Here is a 16,377-nt window from a genome sequence, read left to right on the forward strand (position 1 = left end):
AACTGTTTGTCTAGAAAGTCCTACGCGTGAAAGAAGGAAGAAACTTACTTGGGGGTGAATCCCAAGGCATGTACTAATGCACGACTCTGTTCTGATGGATTTTGGACATCTTGCGTGTTATATGGAAAGCGAGATCTGTCAAGCTCCCTGCAACAACAAAGACAAGAGGCGGGGGGGGGGGGGGTTTTAGTAAAGGCGAATACACGCGGCTGAAACCTGAGTGTGACTGAAGCCGGAAAGCGCTAGTGAGGAATCACATACCTTATTTGAAACTTGACGCTGCATACAAACGGCAGTGGCTGTCTCTCTTTACTGACGGAGGGGAGCGATTTCCCTGAGACGTCTATTCTAAGAAAAATAGAAGGGGGACCATCAAACTGAGTTTCTCCCACGCAAAAAGATCTTTGCAACGCATGAAGGAACACCAAGTACCTGATTGGTAATGGAAAGCACGTTTGTTCGTTCACAGCCTGAAGCGGATGCTTGGGAGCCACTACTTCCGTATGGAGACTAAATGGAATTCTGGGCAGACCACAGGATCCTGGGAGATGTAGTCATGTAAGATCCACAAGCGCTGAAATAAATGGAATAGTCGGGAAAATGATTGCTGAATCTCTATGTACAAAAGTATTTCCGTGACGCACACATCTTAGAAGCGGGGGAATTTTTTCTGCAAAACGATCTCAGTTGAAAGTCCAAAGATTTTACAGTCTGTAAATTTCCGATAATTCGTTTAATCCAGATATCGCAGTGTCAAATTTAACGATCAACAACGCTTCCCGTTGTGAAAGCTTCAATTCGATGTCGCCTCCTCTTGGGTCACGTTCCACTTTTGAAATGACCGTCCAGCGGAGATCATTTTCCGTGTGCATCATTTTGCACCAATTGTTGACAAGTGGTGCAGATTCAACCTTTTTCCTGATTCGGGACTTATGTTGAATTATTCTCTGGCGGACTTCCTGATTGGTTTTGCCAATGTATAGCAGAGCACAGGGACAAATTATTCCATAAATCACGTATTTGGTTTTACAGTTTGAAAAAGTGTCGTGCTTCCAGTGAATCCCTTTGTGGGAAAACAACGACCCTCCAAACGTTTGATCACAGCATGAACAAGTCCCGCATTTATGGTGTCCTTTGATTGCTGCCAAACCCAAAAGTTGTCTTGTTGTGGGTTCCAACACTTTTTTGATTGTGGTAGCCCTCACTATATGGTTAGCCACATTCCTTTCTCTCTTAAAGGCAAAGAGAGGGGAAATTTCCAATGATGGATCCAAGTTTTGAATAAGATGCCAGTTCTGGTGGATCACTTTCTTGAGTTGGTTAGAATTAGGGCAAAAGGTGGAAACAAATACTTGGCGTCCTGTAGAAGATTTTTCTTTTTTCACAAGCAATGTTTCTCTAGGAGTCCACCAAGCCCTCTTCATAGCTGTTTTGACCAATTTTTTGGGATATCCCCTGTCTCGTAGTTTGTCAGCTAGATTGTTTGCATGGATGTTATAATCATTTTTGAAGAAACAATTTCTTCTTATTCTTAAAAACTGACCGTACGGTAAATTTTCTTTTAAGCTTCTAGGGTGGTTGCAGGAGAATAAAAGAGCCCTGTTTCTGTCTGTTGATTTGGTAAACAACGTGGTGACTAAATGTCCTTCCGATGGAAAAACGTCTACATCTAGGAAAGGTATTTTGAGAACCGAAGAGTTGATGCTGAACTTGATATCTGGGGATCTTTGGTTGAGCCAATCAAATAATTCCATTAATTGATTATGACTGCCCATCCATGTCATAAAGATGTCGTCGATGAATTGGAGCCAGGATGTTGTTAAGTGTTTAAACGGATTATTGTTGTAAATGAATTTATCTTCGTACATAGCCATGTATAGTACTGCCAATTCTGGGGCAAAAGGACACCCCATCACTACGCCTTTTATTTGGAGGAAAAACTCACTGCCAAATGAAAAAAAGTTTTTTTTAAGGGCAAAACTTGCCAATTCAACAATGAATTCCGTGGGGACCCTGAATTGTCTGGGTCTTCTGTTCAAAAAATGCGAAAGAACTGCCAGGGCCTCGTCTTGGGGGATCTGCGTATACAGTGAACACACGTCCAGTGTGACCATTGAATCTTTGTCTGTATCAAAGGGGACTTCTTCTAGTTTGTTAATAAAATCTGTTGTGTCTTGAAGATAAGAGGGCACATCTGTCATGAATGGTTTGAGGAAGTGATCTACGTATTTTGAAATTGGCTCATTGAGTGAGTCACATCCAGACACTATTGGCCTTCCTGGCGGAGAAGTTTCATTCTTATGGACTTTAGGTAAGATGTAGAATACTGGAGTTCTTGGAAACTTATTCTGTAAGTAGTTGTACTCTTATGGGCCTAGAAAACCTTGGTCATAGCCTTTTTTGAGAATGTCAAATAACTGGGCTTGGAATTCAAAGGTAGGGTCTTTTGGAATACGTCTGTAACACATGGGGTCGTTTAATTGTTTGAGTGCCTCTGCTGTATAGTCTGGGGTCCCCCAGATGACAATCGAGCCCCCCTTGTCTGCCTGTTTAATAGTTACAGATGGGTCATTTTTCAATGTGACAAGAGCATCACGTTGAATTTTTGTGATATTGTACTTAATATATTTAGACCTCTTTTCCATATTTGAAATGGCCGATAGAATACTTCTCTCAAAGGTTAATATCTCCTTCGGTATTTTGTTGGAACGGGGACAGAAGTTAGATTTTTTCTTTAATCCTGTCACTTCATTGGCAGAGGAAAAATCAGAACCTGCAAAAAACATTTTTAATCTGATTTTCCTACAGAATTCAATGGCTTCTGTCTTCATTTTAATGAAATCAGTGGTTCGTGATGGAACAAACGTGAGTCCTTTTTCCAAAACACTCTCCTCTTCTCTGGTTAGTATCCTTGTGGATAAATTGAAAATCAGAGAGGGAGTCAATTTTTGTAGTGTTGTCTGCGGGTGGTCATTTCCCACGGCTGGTTGTGGAACCTGGTCCTTCCACGTGATCTTTGCTGGCCTCTCCCTAAAAAAGAAGGTCCTTGTTGTTGGGCATTCCATCTTTTGTTAGCGTTCGGGCATCCTTCACTGCTATCTGTCTCTCCACCGGAGGAAGAAGAAGTTTCTGAAAAAGTAATGAAACGATTTTTTGATCTCCCCTGATAGTCTGGAAGAAATCTCCGCTTGTAAGTACGGGTAAACCGTATCCAATGAGAAATTTCTTTTGTCTTTTTCGAACCATATAGTGAGGACTACCACAATCAAAAAAGTGTTGGAACCCACAACAAGACAACTTTTGGGTTTAGCAGCAATCAAAGGACACCATAAATGCGGGACTTTTTCATGCTGTGATCAAACGTTTGGAGGGTCGTTGTTTTCCCACAAAGGGATTCACTGGAAGCACGACACTTTTTCAAACTGTAAAACCAAATACGTGATTTATGGAATAATTTGTCCCTGTGCTCTGCTATACATTGGCAAAACCAATCAGGAAGTCCGCCAGAGAATAATTCAACATAAGTCCCGAATCAGGAAAAAGGTTGAATCTGCACCACTTGTCAACCATTGGTGCAAAATGATGCACACGGAAAATGATCTCCGCTGGACGGTCATTTCAAAAGTGGAACGTGACCCAAGAGGAGGCGACATCGAATTGAAGCTTTCACAACGGGAAGCGTTGTTGATCGTTAAATTTGACACTGCGATATCTGGATTAAACGAACTATCGGAAATTTACAGACTGTAAAATCTTTGGACTTTCAACTGAGATCGTTTTGCAGAAAAAAATTCCCCCGCTTCTAAGATGTGTGCGTCACGGAAATACTTTTGTACATAGAGATTCAGCAATCGGATCTTACATGACTACATCTCCCAGGATCCTGTGGTCTGCCCAGAATTCCATTTAGTCTCCATACGGAAGTAGTGGCTCCCAAGCATCCGCTTCAGGCTGTGAACGAACAAACGTGCTTTCCATTACCAATCAGGTACTTGGTGTTCCTTCGTGCGTTGCAAAGATCTTTTTGCGTAGGAGAAACTCAGTTTGATGGTCCCCCTTCTATTTTTCTTAGAATAGACGTCTCAGGGAAATCGCTCCCCTCCGTCAGAAAAGAGAGACAGCCAGTGCCGTTTGTACGCAGCGTCAAGTTCCAAATAAGGTATGTGATTCCTCACTAGCGCTTTCCGAGTTCAGTCACACTCAGGTTTCAGCCGCGTGTATTCGCCTTTACTAAACCCCCCCCCGCCTCTTGTCTTTGTTGTTGCAGGGAGCTTGACAGATCTCGCTTTCCATATAACACGCAAGATGTCCAAAATCCATCAGAACAGAGTCGTGCATTGGTACATGCCTTGGGATTCACCCCCAAGTAAGTTTCTTCCTTCTTTCACGCATAGGACTTTCTAGACGAACAGTTGCTCTTTTCCTTTGTCCTCTTTAGACTCAGATAGACTTATATTCCCGTTCATGTTTTACAGTTCCACTTGGTCCCGAACAACGTATAGACATTCCTCTGCCATCCTGGTAAGTCCTGTCACCCCCAGGCAGCGTAACCTTGTGGGTTGCATTCTCAGCATTTTGGATTCACATCCGACTTCATATTCTTGTTTTTCTCTCTTGTGTTTAGATTTTTGGTCCTGATGAGAACCCCACCCATCTAATCAAACGGGGTTCGAAACGCGTAGACCATCTTTGTGTTCCTGTTGATTCCAAACATTGGTCAAATTAGTCCGTTAGGAGTGCAACATCTAAAAAAAAATTCGTGTTTATTCTATTAATACTACTGTTGATTGAAATAGTTTGTGTTGCACACTCAAACGTTCTTATATTTATCTTTTCCTTGTTTGGATAGCCCTTTGGTTGTTCAAATTTCCAATAAATTGTAACCATTGGCATATTGTGTTGTATGTATGTGTGTGTGGTTGAATGAGGAGTGGATTTGAATGAAGGTACAAAGCAGTGGACCGGCCACATTGGTAGCGTCGGTATATATCGTTTGACATTGGTGTTGTATTTGTTGTCTTAATACAATAAGTGTTGTTGTTATACTGCGGTGCTTAATCGTTTTGTCCAAGTATTCTTTTTAAAAATCCTTTGAATGACCAAAAGATTCATTTTGAATAAATATTATTAATTAGTACAGTCGTAGTCGTTGCCTTCTTCTTCTACGGTCTATAGATCTGTGTCAAATAGCTATCAGCATTGGCGATTCTGTTGTTGTTCACACACGCACATTCAGCACTCCGGCCGGATGATTCACAATCACGCAAATCTGACTGTCCTGAGCCAAGGACCCGAGTCGCAGAACCTCTCTGCAGAGACGATACAACCCTACTCCTCCCGGTTTGTTGATGTACCACAGCGTGGTAGTGTTGTCCGTCAGGACCTGAATCGACAGACAGTGAAAGGAGGGAAGAAAAGCCTTAAGAGCCAAACATATCGCCCGAATTCCAGAAGATTGATGTGAAACAATCTCTCCTCTGGAGAACAAAGGCCTTTGACCTCCAGATGAGCTCCCCACCATAGATTAGAGGCATCCGTTATCACTGTGGCCACCGGAGAAGGAAGTTGAAATGGTTTCCCTTGAGCCACGTTGTCTGAAACCAGTGGCGGCCACTCCATTCAGGCGTTGGAGCACCGCCCACTGCTTTCTCGCAGCGTGAGAAGCCGAAAATAAAATGGTATTTAAAATGTCATTGTATTTTCTGCTTCTCGCGCTGCGAGAAACAGACGGCAGGGGTATGCCTGTTTGGGGGCAGGAGGGAGCCTATGCCTCATTGGGGGCGGGCGGGTGGAGGGGAGTGGCTTCCACCATTCTGTGTGCCCGACTGCTTGGTCGGCCCTGGGGCCGACCAAAGCAGTCATGCTCACTCTACATTTTCTCTATGTAGGCTGCAGCAGCCTAGAGAAAATGGTGTCCTTACTGGTGCCCGGCTGGGCGCCGTCCGGGACTCTGTGCCAATCACAACGCTGCTATTGCAGCGTAGTTTTTGGCTTCCAGGTGGGGAGGGAGATGCAGCATGCCTGTTCCTGAACTTCCTGTTCAGAACGCGGGACCCCGGCCCAGGAGCAGAGGTGACGCGAACAGGTACATTTCATTTTAACAACCCCCCCCCCTCCCCCAGTGCGTATTGCGATCCAGGACTGAGCAAAGATAAAGGAAACATGACGGCTATAACTTAGCAGCACAAACCATGCATGCTTGTTCAATAACGGCCTCAGGCGTTACTCCAAAGCACACGAAAGCATGAAATAAAAAACACTACACCGCATACACGTGGGCAGAAGTTTGAAAAGTGTTCCTCCGACAATTGTATTACTTCTACAAGTAGTAAACAATAAAGGAGTTACGCTTTGGGCTAGGAAAATTTGGTCGACACAAATGGAACTAGAAATACGTTGTTTTTTTAGAAATCCCTTTTAAAACATGTAAAGCGTTTTCTTTTCACTGTACTTTTGTCACAGAAATAATAAGTGTGCGTAGTAAATCGCTTGGATATGCGGAGTCTGTTAAACGCTCCTTTCAAGACCAGCATGACGTAGATCGCCCCAACAACAGGTGGTCCCCGGTACCCATGACTGGTCGGTGTCCGCCGCTCTCCTTTGCAAGGTGTTTGTGGGGATCCGCAATATTGGTTTGGAATTTGAAAAGCCCACAGGGTCTCAGGAAGTTGGCGGCGCCATTATCTGACATGCGAGATCCAATGGCTCGAGAGGGCCTTATTGGCCAGTGACGGCCTGATTTGCACTTCACTATCTTTGAATGGCGACTTTGCATGCCAGTTCGCACGGAGCCTACTCCCAACCCAAGGAAGATGCCCTAGTATATATACAAGTGGCCTAACCGCCTGCACCAAAAGACAACACATGACTATGAAAGTTCTACTTTCAGAAAATGCCTACTCCTTAGAAGTAATTACAGTGTGGGTTGCGTGTCTTCACGAACAGCAGCAGTGCCGGAACCTGGCGGAGAAGCTAAAAGTAGGCAGCGTGCCCACTGTGCGCAGGTAACGCACTCTGTACCTCCAAGAAATTCTGATCTCTGCTGCAACAGTGGCGTCGCTGGAATGCGATTTTAAGGGGGGGGGGGGGGGACTACATATTGGGCTCCAGATAAAATTGGAGAGGCCACCTGCAAAGGATGGATATATACACACACATTTACTTAACCGGATGAAATATAACTGTACATGTACATATATACACATTGCTTTAAATGGGCCGGTACTGTCCGGTACGGAGTACCGGCACTTTTTTATTCTAGGAGAGTACCGGCACTTCTCAAGAGAAATGCTATACTTTTAATTGGAGAGTACCGGCACTTCTCAGAAACAAGCAGGTACTCTGGTGCAGAGTACCTGCACTTCTATTTTTCCATTTAAAGCACTGTATATACATACACACATGTATGTATTTTAGACAGTCACACATACTTACAAAGTCAGCTTTGAACGTTTTAAGCAAAGACTGCTTCGGAATGAAATGTAGTCAGACACATTAGTACGCCAAGGTGCATCTTTTTGTTGTAAAACTTTAGTATGCGATGTGTCAACGCCCAAAACATTTCACTGCATGATCCTTGTCCATCATGCCCTGCGCTCCATGCGATCACCCTAAAGACATAGACCAACATTGGCACCGCAATCATCAGAAATAGGATAATATAAAAAAAACACACCGTGCCTCGAAAAGCAAAATTAATGGCACGGAGGGAGCTTCAAATAACTCGCTTACGGTGTCTTCTTCCCAATTAGTGGAAAAATTAAATGTGCAGCTTTGCACACAATTGTAACGGTCTAGCTGTTCAGGGCATAGCGCTGACTCCGGAAGAACCTACACACAATATATCACTCTCTGGCCAGGCGTGGCCAGAGAGCTTAAATAAAGGAGCGGAGGTCGCTCGTGACCTTCCGGCTCAAACCTTTAACTAAGTGTGCGCTGTGGTTATTGCCTCTATTCTTGCAGCGTGGTCTCTAGTTTATGCCAACTTACTGGGGGCACGACCCTGGCGACGAGGGTGGGACCATATCGTGCCCACGACCCGCTGATGGTGACATCGTTGAGCGGGAGAATCAAGTGGCCGATAAAAAATCGAGTCTGCGGCAGCCCGAAGATCAGGCACGTCTGCCGCTGCGAGAAACACCTTCGGAAAGCAAACAAAGGTAATGAACACCCAACACGTCCAGCGTGACCGCTAGGGCGCGAATGAAGCACCAGCGGCTGGGGAAGCTAAGCACGCCAGTCGCGTTTGAAACAAGGCTGAGGGAGCTCGTCACATAGCGGGAGACGCGCATGCGCACTACCGCCATCCCGAATTGAAAGCCAGAGCAAGGGAAGCAGACGCGAGATATGAACAAGACGCTCTGCTAGCGGCACCAAGAGCTCCCGCCGAGCAATGTAAACATCGTCAGCGAGAGGGTCACAATCAAGCCCCAAAACAAACAAGCACTGAACAATGCAACCAAATAAATAAGCACAAGACAATGCAGGCAAAGAACAAGCACACAGCTGAATAATTCAGCAACAAAAGGGCAGCAAACTGGTACAGGGAGGCTGAAAGGCAGCAGCACACGCTGACAACATCCCTCAGAGCCACGACTGAGCCAAAAGACAAGAGAACAAAACCTAACTATGGTTGATCAGACGGCAGCAGCACCTCAACAGCAAGTGGCACCAGCAGCTCCTCCGGCGTACATACACTCCCAAGTCAGTGCTTTACCTTCGTTCAGCGAGTTAATTGACCCTGCAACAGCGTCACCTAGATGGAAGGTATGGGTAAGTCGCCTCGACAACTATTTCATAGCCACCAGAGAAAATGATGGAGCAGTGAAGAGGTCCCTCCTGCTACACTTTGCAGGCGATGAAATATACAAGTTATTTGCGCATCTGCCGAACACAGGGCCAGCAACGGATTATGACGCAGCGGTCAGAGCATTGAACGCTCATTTTGACCCCCAGCTCAACCCAGACTACCAGCGGTTTAAATTGCGACAGGCACAACAGAAAGAGGGGGAATCAATGGATGCATTCCACGCCCACCTCCGAGAATTGGCCAGCACATGCACAGAAGATGACCCAATAAAAGAAACGTGCGCACAGCTCATCCAAGGATGCCGGAACAAGACCTTGCGGACCCTCATCCTTCGGCAACCTCGCATACTGCTGGAAGACATATTAATCCTAGCCCGATCACATGAGCTCTCAGATGTCCGGGCATCCGCGATGGAAGCCGCCCTTAACACCACAACGGAACCTGCAGTAACCGTCAAGACCGAACGTGTAGACGCGGTGCGCGCACCAGCTCGAGGAACACGAGGGAGGTGGCCCAATAGGAACCCCCGACAGTCGCAATGTGGGTACTGCGGGAAAGAAGAACACCCGCAAGACAGTTGCCCGGCGAGAGGGAAAACGTGCACAAGATGTGGCATTCACAATCACTTCGCAAGTGTGTGCCGGGGAGGCACGAGACCCAGAGGAACCTCAGGATGTAAGCCACCATACAAACAGGTGAAGCAGCTCTCGCTGGATGGAACCGGGACGCGTGAAATCAACAAGTACCGAATCTCAGCGTCGACCATACCTGGAAGACTTGTCATCGGAGGATGAGGAAGAATGCCATTTCGTATCCTTTGTAAATGACCGCAAGCGACGACGGCGCCCGCGGCCCACATGTGCCATCAAGATAGCCGGTACACCTGTCACAGCTCTCATCGACACAGGGGCGTCGGTGAATGTTATGGGATTCCAGCACTATCAAACACTAACACCAAGGCCAGCGTTAACACCATCCAAAGTGAAAATTCTCACGTACGGCAGCCAGCTCCCACTTCCACTGAGAGGCAAGATGTCTGTCCCCTTCCGAGCTGATGACCAAGAGGTTACTACAACGTTCCACATTGTAGATAGGGAAGCAGACATATTACTTGGAAGCCACACAGCCGAGGACCTAAGTCTGGTTACGTTTGCCAACGCGGTGAAAACCATTCAAACTGAAGAAATCCTAGAACTATTTCCACAGCTGTTCAAAGGTTTAGGGAACATAAAAAGGCCGCCCGTAAAGTTGCACATCGACACAGCAGTGGAGCCCGTCGCTTTACGGCATCGCCGAATTCCTTTCCATCTAAGGCCATTAGTTGAACAAGAGCTGGTGAAGCTGGAACAACAAGGCATCATAGAAAAGGTGACAGGCCCGACCCCGTGGGTCTCCCCGATGGTAATCGCCGAGAAACCCCGATAACCGGGAAACATCAGGATATGCATCGACATGAGTATGCCACATCAAGTGATCAAAAGGGAACGGCATCTAACGCCAACTGTTGACGACATACTAGCAGACCTTAATGGGTCACAATGGTTTTCAAAGTTAGACTTAAACGCTGGCTACCACCAGCTAAAATTGGACAAAGCCAGCAGATACATCACGACGTTCTCGACACACCTAGGTTTGCGACGATACAAAAGACTGAACTTTGGAATATCGTCAGCCGCAGAAATATTCCAAAACGCGGTGAAAGAAGCGCTGTCAGGTTTACAAGGTGTCATCAATGTCAGTGATGATATTTTAATTCATTCTGCAACCCTGGAAGAGCACCACCATAGACTCAAAGCAACCCTAAAGAGGCTAACTGAGCATGGGGTAACACTCCACAAAGAAAAATGTCAGTTCTTTCAATGATCAATTGAATTCTTTGGGTATGTCTTCAGTCCAGACGGTGTCAAATTAGACCCAAAGAAGTCAAAAGCAATACAGCAAGCCCCAGCTCCAACCTCCGCTTCAGAAGTCAGAAGTTTCATGGGGAAGGCGACATATTGCGGGAGGTTCATCCCGAATCTTGCCACAATTGCAGAGCCACTACGCAATTTTACGAAAAAAGACTTAGTATGGCGATGGACCAGAGTGGAAGAAGAAGCCTTCCAGAAAATAGTCAGCACTGCTGGCCAGCACGACAATGGCGTATTTCGATACCAACCGACAGACGGAGTTACTAGTGGATGCCAGCCCAGTATGACTAGGCGCCGTGCTGACCCAAGAGACAGAGCCGGGAACCTGGGTGCCATTGGCGTTTGCCAGCAAAGCGCTAACGGCGACGGAGGCCCGGTACTCACAAATAGAACGGGAAGCACTCGCTATAAAATGGGCCTGCAACCATTTCCACTTCTATGTCAGCGGGCACCCGTTAAGAGTGGTAACAGACCATCAACCACTACTACCACTTTTCAGAGGGACAGCGCCCCATCCCCCACCCAGGATTGAGCAGTGGGCAATACAACTCCAGCATTATCAGATGGAACTGGCATACCGACCCAGAGCGAAAAACCCGGCAGATTTCCTGTCACGCCACCCAGCTCAGCCGGCGGAAGAAAATTCTGCTCAAGAGCGGAAGACAGAAGAGTTCATCAACATGATCTCCCAATGGGCACGCCCCCAAGTGATCTCAAGAGAGGAAATAAAGTCACACATGGAAACAGACATGGTCATGAAGAAAGTGATGGACGCCATACAAAAGGGTTCCTGGGATGGCTTCCTGCAAGACGTCCAAGGATGGAACGAGACAGAGAGATCCCGATTAGGGAAGATGTGGAGGATCCGGGATGAATTAAGTACCTCAGAGGGCGGCATACTGCTGAGAGGATCGCGCATCGTTATCCCACGAGGCCTGCAAGAACGCATGACCATACTGGTGCATGAAGGCCATCTAGGCACAGGGAGAATGAAATCCCAGATGAGAGAAAAGCTGTGGTTCCCGGGTCTCAAAGAAGCCGTGGACAACGTTGGTGAGGAACTGCCGAGCATGTCAGCTCATAGGGTACGCAGAAGCGCCAGCACCAGTAATAACCGAAGACCCAGCTACAGCACCGTGGTCATGGGTGAGTCTGGACTTCGGGAGTTTCCCCGATGGGAGTGTCACTCCAGTGCTGGTGGACAGCTACACAAAGTACCCCTGCGTGGAAATCATACCATCCACAGCCTTCAATCATCTAGAGCCGATACTCTTAAAAATATTTGCTTACCACACGTGATCAAGACCGACAACGGACCTCCGTTTCAAGGAAACGAGTTTAAAGAATTTCTATCTCGGCTGGGGATAAAACATCACCGCATCACACCACAATGGCCACAAGCCAAAGGAGAAGCTGAGCGTTTTAATGCGAACCATAAATAAGATTTTACGCATAGCCGTGGCTGGAAACATGGATCCAGAAGCAGAGCTACAGAAATTCCTACGGGAGTACCGCAGCACGCCCCACTGTACAACCCAGAAATCCCCGTGGTCGCTGATGCTAGCAGGGCCCCGACGCGATAACTTCCCAGTAGCTGACAACTGGGAACTCGAGCCATATAACCCATCAAATACCCAACATCGAAGAACAAAGACAAATGACAAAGCTAGTCACCGGAGACGGGCAAAGACCTGAACACTGACGCCAGGGAGTACAGTACTAATCAGGAACCGTAGGAGTGGAGGGAAGTTCCGCACTCCATATGAAATAGGACTATGGACTGTGCGTAAGATCCAAGGAACAGCCATTAACAGTAGAGCGAGATGGAGAAATAATAACTAGAAACATCTCATAGTTCAAGGAAGTACCGAGGCCAAATACCGAACAACTAAGCCCTGAGCAGTCAACAGATTTAAACACTACATTCCAAAACATGGAACCTGACTGTACGGAGGAGCATCCTCACAATCAATCCCCATCAGCACCTGAGACAGAGTACCACCGTCCGGTAATGAACAAAGAAGAGACTGCTGAACATACCAAAGAGTCAGGCAACGACAACCGTCGATACAACCTAAGACCGAACCCGAGACCAAACCGCCGGCTGGCTGAGTTTGTGTGGGGACACAATTTAGAGGTAGACGAAAAAAACTGATTTGGAATGGGATGTAACTGTCTAGCTGTTCAAGGCATAGCGCTGACTCCGGAAGAACCTACACACAAAGTATCACTCTCTGGCCAGGCGTGGCCAGGGAGCTTAAATAAAGGAGCGGAGGTCGCTCGTGACCTTCCGGCTCAAACCTGTAACTAAGTGTGTGCTGTGGTTATTGCCGCTGTCCTTGCAGCGTGGTCTCTAGTTTATGCCAACTTACTTGGGTCACGACAACAATTACAGCTGATTTATACTGACCGCAGCGCTTTTAAGAAATAAAAAGCATTTGCCTTTACCACTGCAGTTTCTAAAACGCTAAATGCTGTGATGGAACATAACTCTGTAATATTGTGAAATGTACGAGTGTCACACTTACCAGCCAACAAACAAAACATAACTCACAGCTTTAATTCAGGAGGTGACTGGGAAAGATACAATCCAGATTTATGCCCGTAATAAAAATTCATCAACTACCTTTTTTAAAATTGAAGCCATGCTTCTGTCGAAGCTACACACGTCCTGCAACATGGATCAGAAATGAATGATGCTGGATACATTTGAGAGTGGATCTTGATTTGTAGACATTCTTTGGATGTCAGGCAAATCAGTTGTTAGTCTCTGAAAATAACATGGTCGTTCTTAGCTTTTCCAACAGGAACAAAGGCGCTATTCTTAATCACAAAATGGTAGCTGTAACTTGTCCCCAAACTGCCTCAAACTGTGTAAATAGACGGAGCTCGTGGAATCAAGTGCAGTTAAGAGTGTTTTCCTGGGCTTCGGCTATGAAGTGTGTTTGCTGCCTTATTGCATCCAAGTTTGTGATTTTTTTAAAGACGTACTAGGCATCATTTCTTTGTGTGTGTGTTGTGTACATATCATTGCATATTGAAGGGAAGAATGCTGCAGGCCGGGTTTCTGCAGCAGGGGCAAGGTGACCATTCTCTCCCCATCGTCCCACTTCCGATTAATCGCCAGATGTAAAGGCAGATGGTGCTGAATGTTGTGCAACCTGTCGCCCATCGAATCACTCTTTTCCTCTCCAGTCCCTGTTTTTTGGTGATTTGCTGGGCATTGAATGCCACACTCATTTGCTTGAACGCCTCGCCACATGTTCGGTGACAACAACTGTCCATGGTCTGTCTCGATGTGCTCTGCCTTGCCACCCACAAACATTTACCTGGGGAGTGGTGCCCTTTTGTAAGGAGAAGTCTGCCTTTTGTTGGTTATTTTCACCCCATGTGCTGTGTCGCTTTCCCTACAGAATATTTACAGGATATGTGCAAGGACATTCAGTGCTCCATACAAAAAATATATTTTACTACTGAAGCGCCTCCCTTCCACTTAGTATGCGATTTTCGGACCTTTTCTTGCAATATGGCCCTCTTAATCATGACCCTTCCCGTGCACACTTTCCCTCTAACTCACTGTCAAAAAAAGATTTTTGAGAGAGTGCCGCATGCCAGATTGAGCCAAATAATGTTTGAAAGTTGAGTGTGCTCCTTGATATATGTGCCCTCTGACTTAAGTGCTCAAACAGCAGGCTCTTAATTCGGAGGGGATTTACCAGAACTGTTTTACAGGAGGTGTGTATCTCGCAGGTAGTAACTGTAAACTGGCAAGTGTTGCTTACCACGGGGTGGGTGAGAGTAAGATCCCATCACAGGTGTGTTGGTCCGGGAAGGAGGTGAGGGGCACGGGGGAAGGGGTATGAGGAGATTACTGAACCAGAGGAAGGAGTAAAGACTTCTGACAGGAGAAGGGTCACAATTGCTCTATTAACCATCTTGCTTCTCTAATTTGCTTGAATATGCACCATTTACCCACTCTTTTTTCACAATTTCCATGGGGGGGGGGGGGGAAGAATCCTCCCGAGCCCCCCTTAAGATGTTCAGGCATGGGCGCTCACCACGGTACACTACGACAAAGTTTACGCCGCACCACTTTTAGATGTAACCAGCCACCACTGCTGGTGAGAAGTGCAGATACTTCTCCATAAACAACAGCATCTTTGCTAAGTCCCGTTAAAAGTCTTTCCGAGAAATGCAGGTGTTGTCACTCATGGACATATTTGCCAGAACATGAAATGTGCGAATTTGTGCAGCCGGACCACCATCAGCTGGTCTTGAGATGGAGAATACCATTGCAAAAGGCACACTGCTAGACACATACAAAGAATTACAACAATCCCCAGCCAGAACTCGGTCTTTAGATTACAGTACGTATGAAAATCTGCCACAACTTCACTGCAAACAGTGCGTGCAGTTGCAGAACACCTGCTGTACATGTAGTAAATGCAACACATTTGCATACAATTACAATTGTTGCATCACCTTTCACTGCACATAGGTACTTGCATGTGAGCCCTGGTTCTCTAATCACGGTACAGATATTCTCTGTGCCAGTCCATCTAATTGATTTAAAGAGGGGTGGGGCATTTGGATATATTTACAAGACAAGTAGATTTTAGCAACATTTTGTCCCTGGGACAAGATGAATTTTTAAACAATTCCACACCCCTGCAAGGTATAGGAACAACAGCAAGAATACTGTGTCGTCAGCCGGCATAATTCATTACAAGAATCCAGTACCCTCTGTGTTCCAAAATAACTATTTGAGAGTCTGCTCGGTGCCTTTCCATTATCAACTCTTTGAGGCAGGCTGTGAGTTCGATATTAACATTATCTTAACAGGTAGGTGTGGTGCCACAAAATTAGTGCAAATGTAGTTTAAGAGTACACCTAAATGTGAAGGTGAGAGGGAGTAGGAAAAGGAGGTTAGGCTCAAAAATAACCTCAAGATATTAGGTCAAGGTGGCACTTTGAATTAGCACCAGGTATTGGGCCCAAATGCATGAGACGGAATACATGGAGTTACATCCAAAGAACGTTTTTGGGGTCACCAGATACTGGGCATACATGTACCTTGGTACTAAGCTCCCTGCTGACTTTAGAAGTGAGAACAAGTCTATGGAAATAAAACTACCCGAGAGGACAGAGTTTTTAATAACTACCAGTTAAAATCAACTGAAACTATCCTGAACTTCAATGAAACACAGATCCAATTAAGTCTTTTTGTAAGTGCGGGACTACGGGAACAAATATGAATTTGATGGCACACTGCATGTACAGCAGCTATTGCGCGAGTAATTCTATACAGGGAGCATAATTCCACTATTCCTGCAATCTGCAACAAAGAGTGGAAGTCCAGTAATTACTGATGTGAAAACCCCTCAAAAAATTAAGACATCCTCTATAATGAAATAAAAACATATACTAATGCGCTCAGAGACGAAAAAGTGGGCACCATTCCTAGTATTGGGGGGTGGCAGGAAAAAAAATGCAACCCGGTGAGACAGAGTAGTGATAATTGTGATTCAGCGGCATTTATCTAATTATATTGTAATCGCATTCATATAGCGCTTACAACCCCCGACGAGACATCGAAGCGCTTAATGCCGGGACCCAAGGTTGATGGTTAGTTCAGTGGTATTGGTTACTGTTTGTTAT

Source organism: Triturus cristatus, chromosome 3_2 (genome assembly GCF_964204655.1).
Source record: "Triturus cristatus chromosome 3_2, aTriCri1.1, whole genome shotgun sequence".
Classification (NCBI taxonomy): Eukaryota; Metazoa; Chordata; class Amphibia; order Caudata; family Salamandridae; genus Triturus; species Triturus cristatus.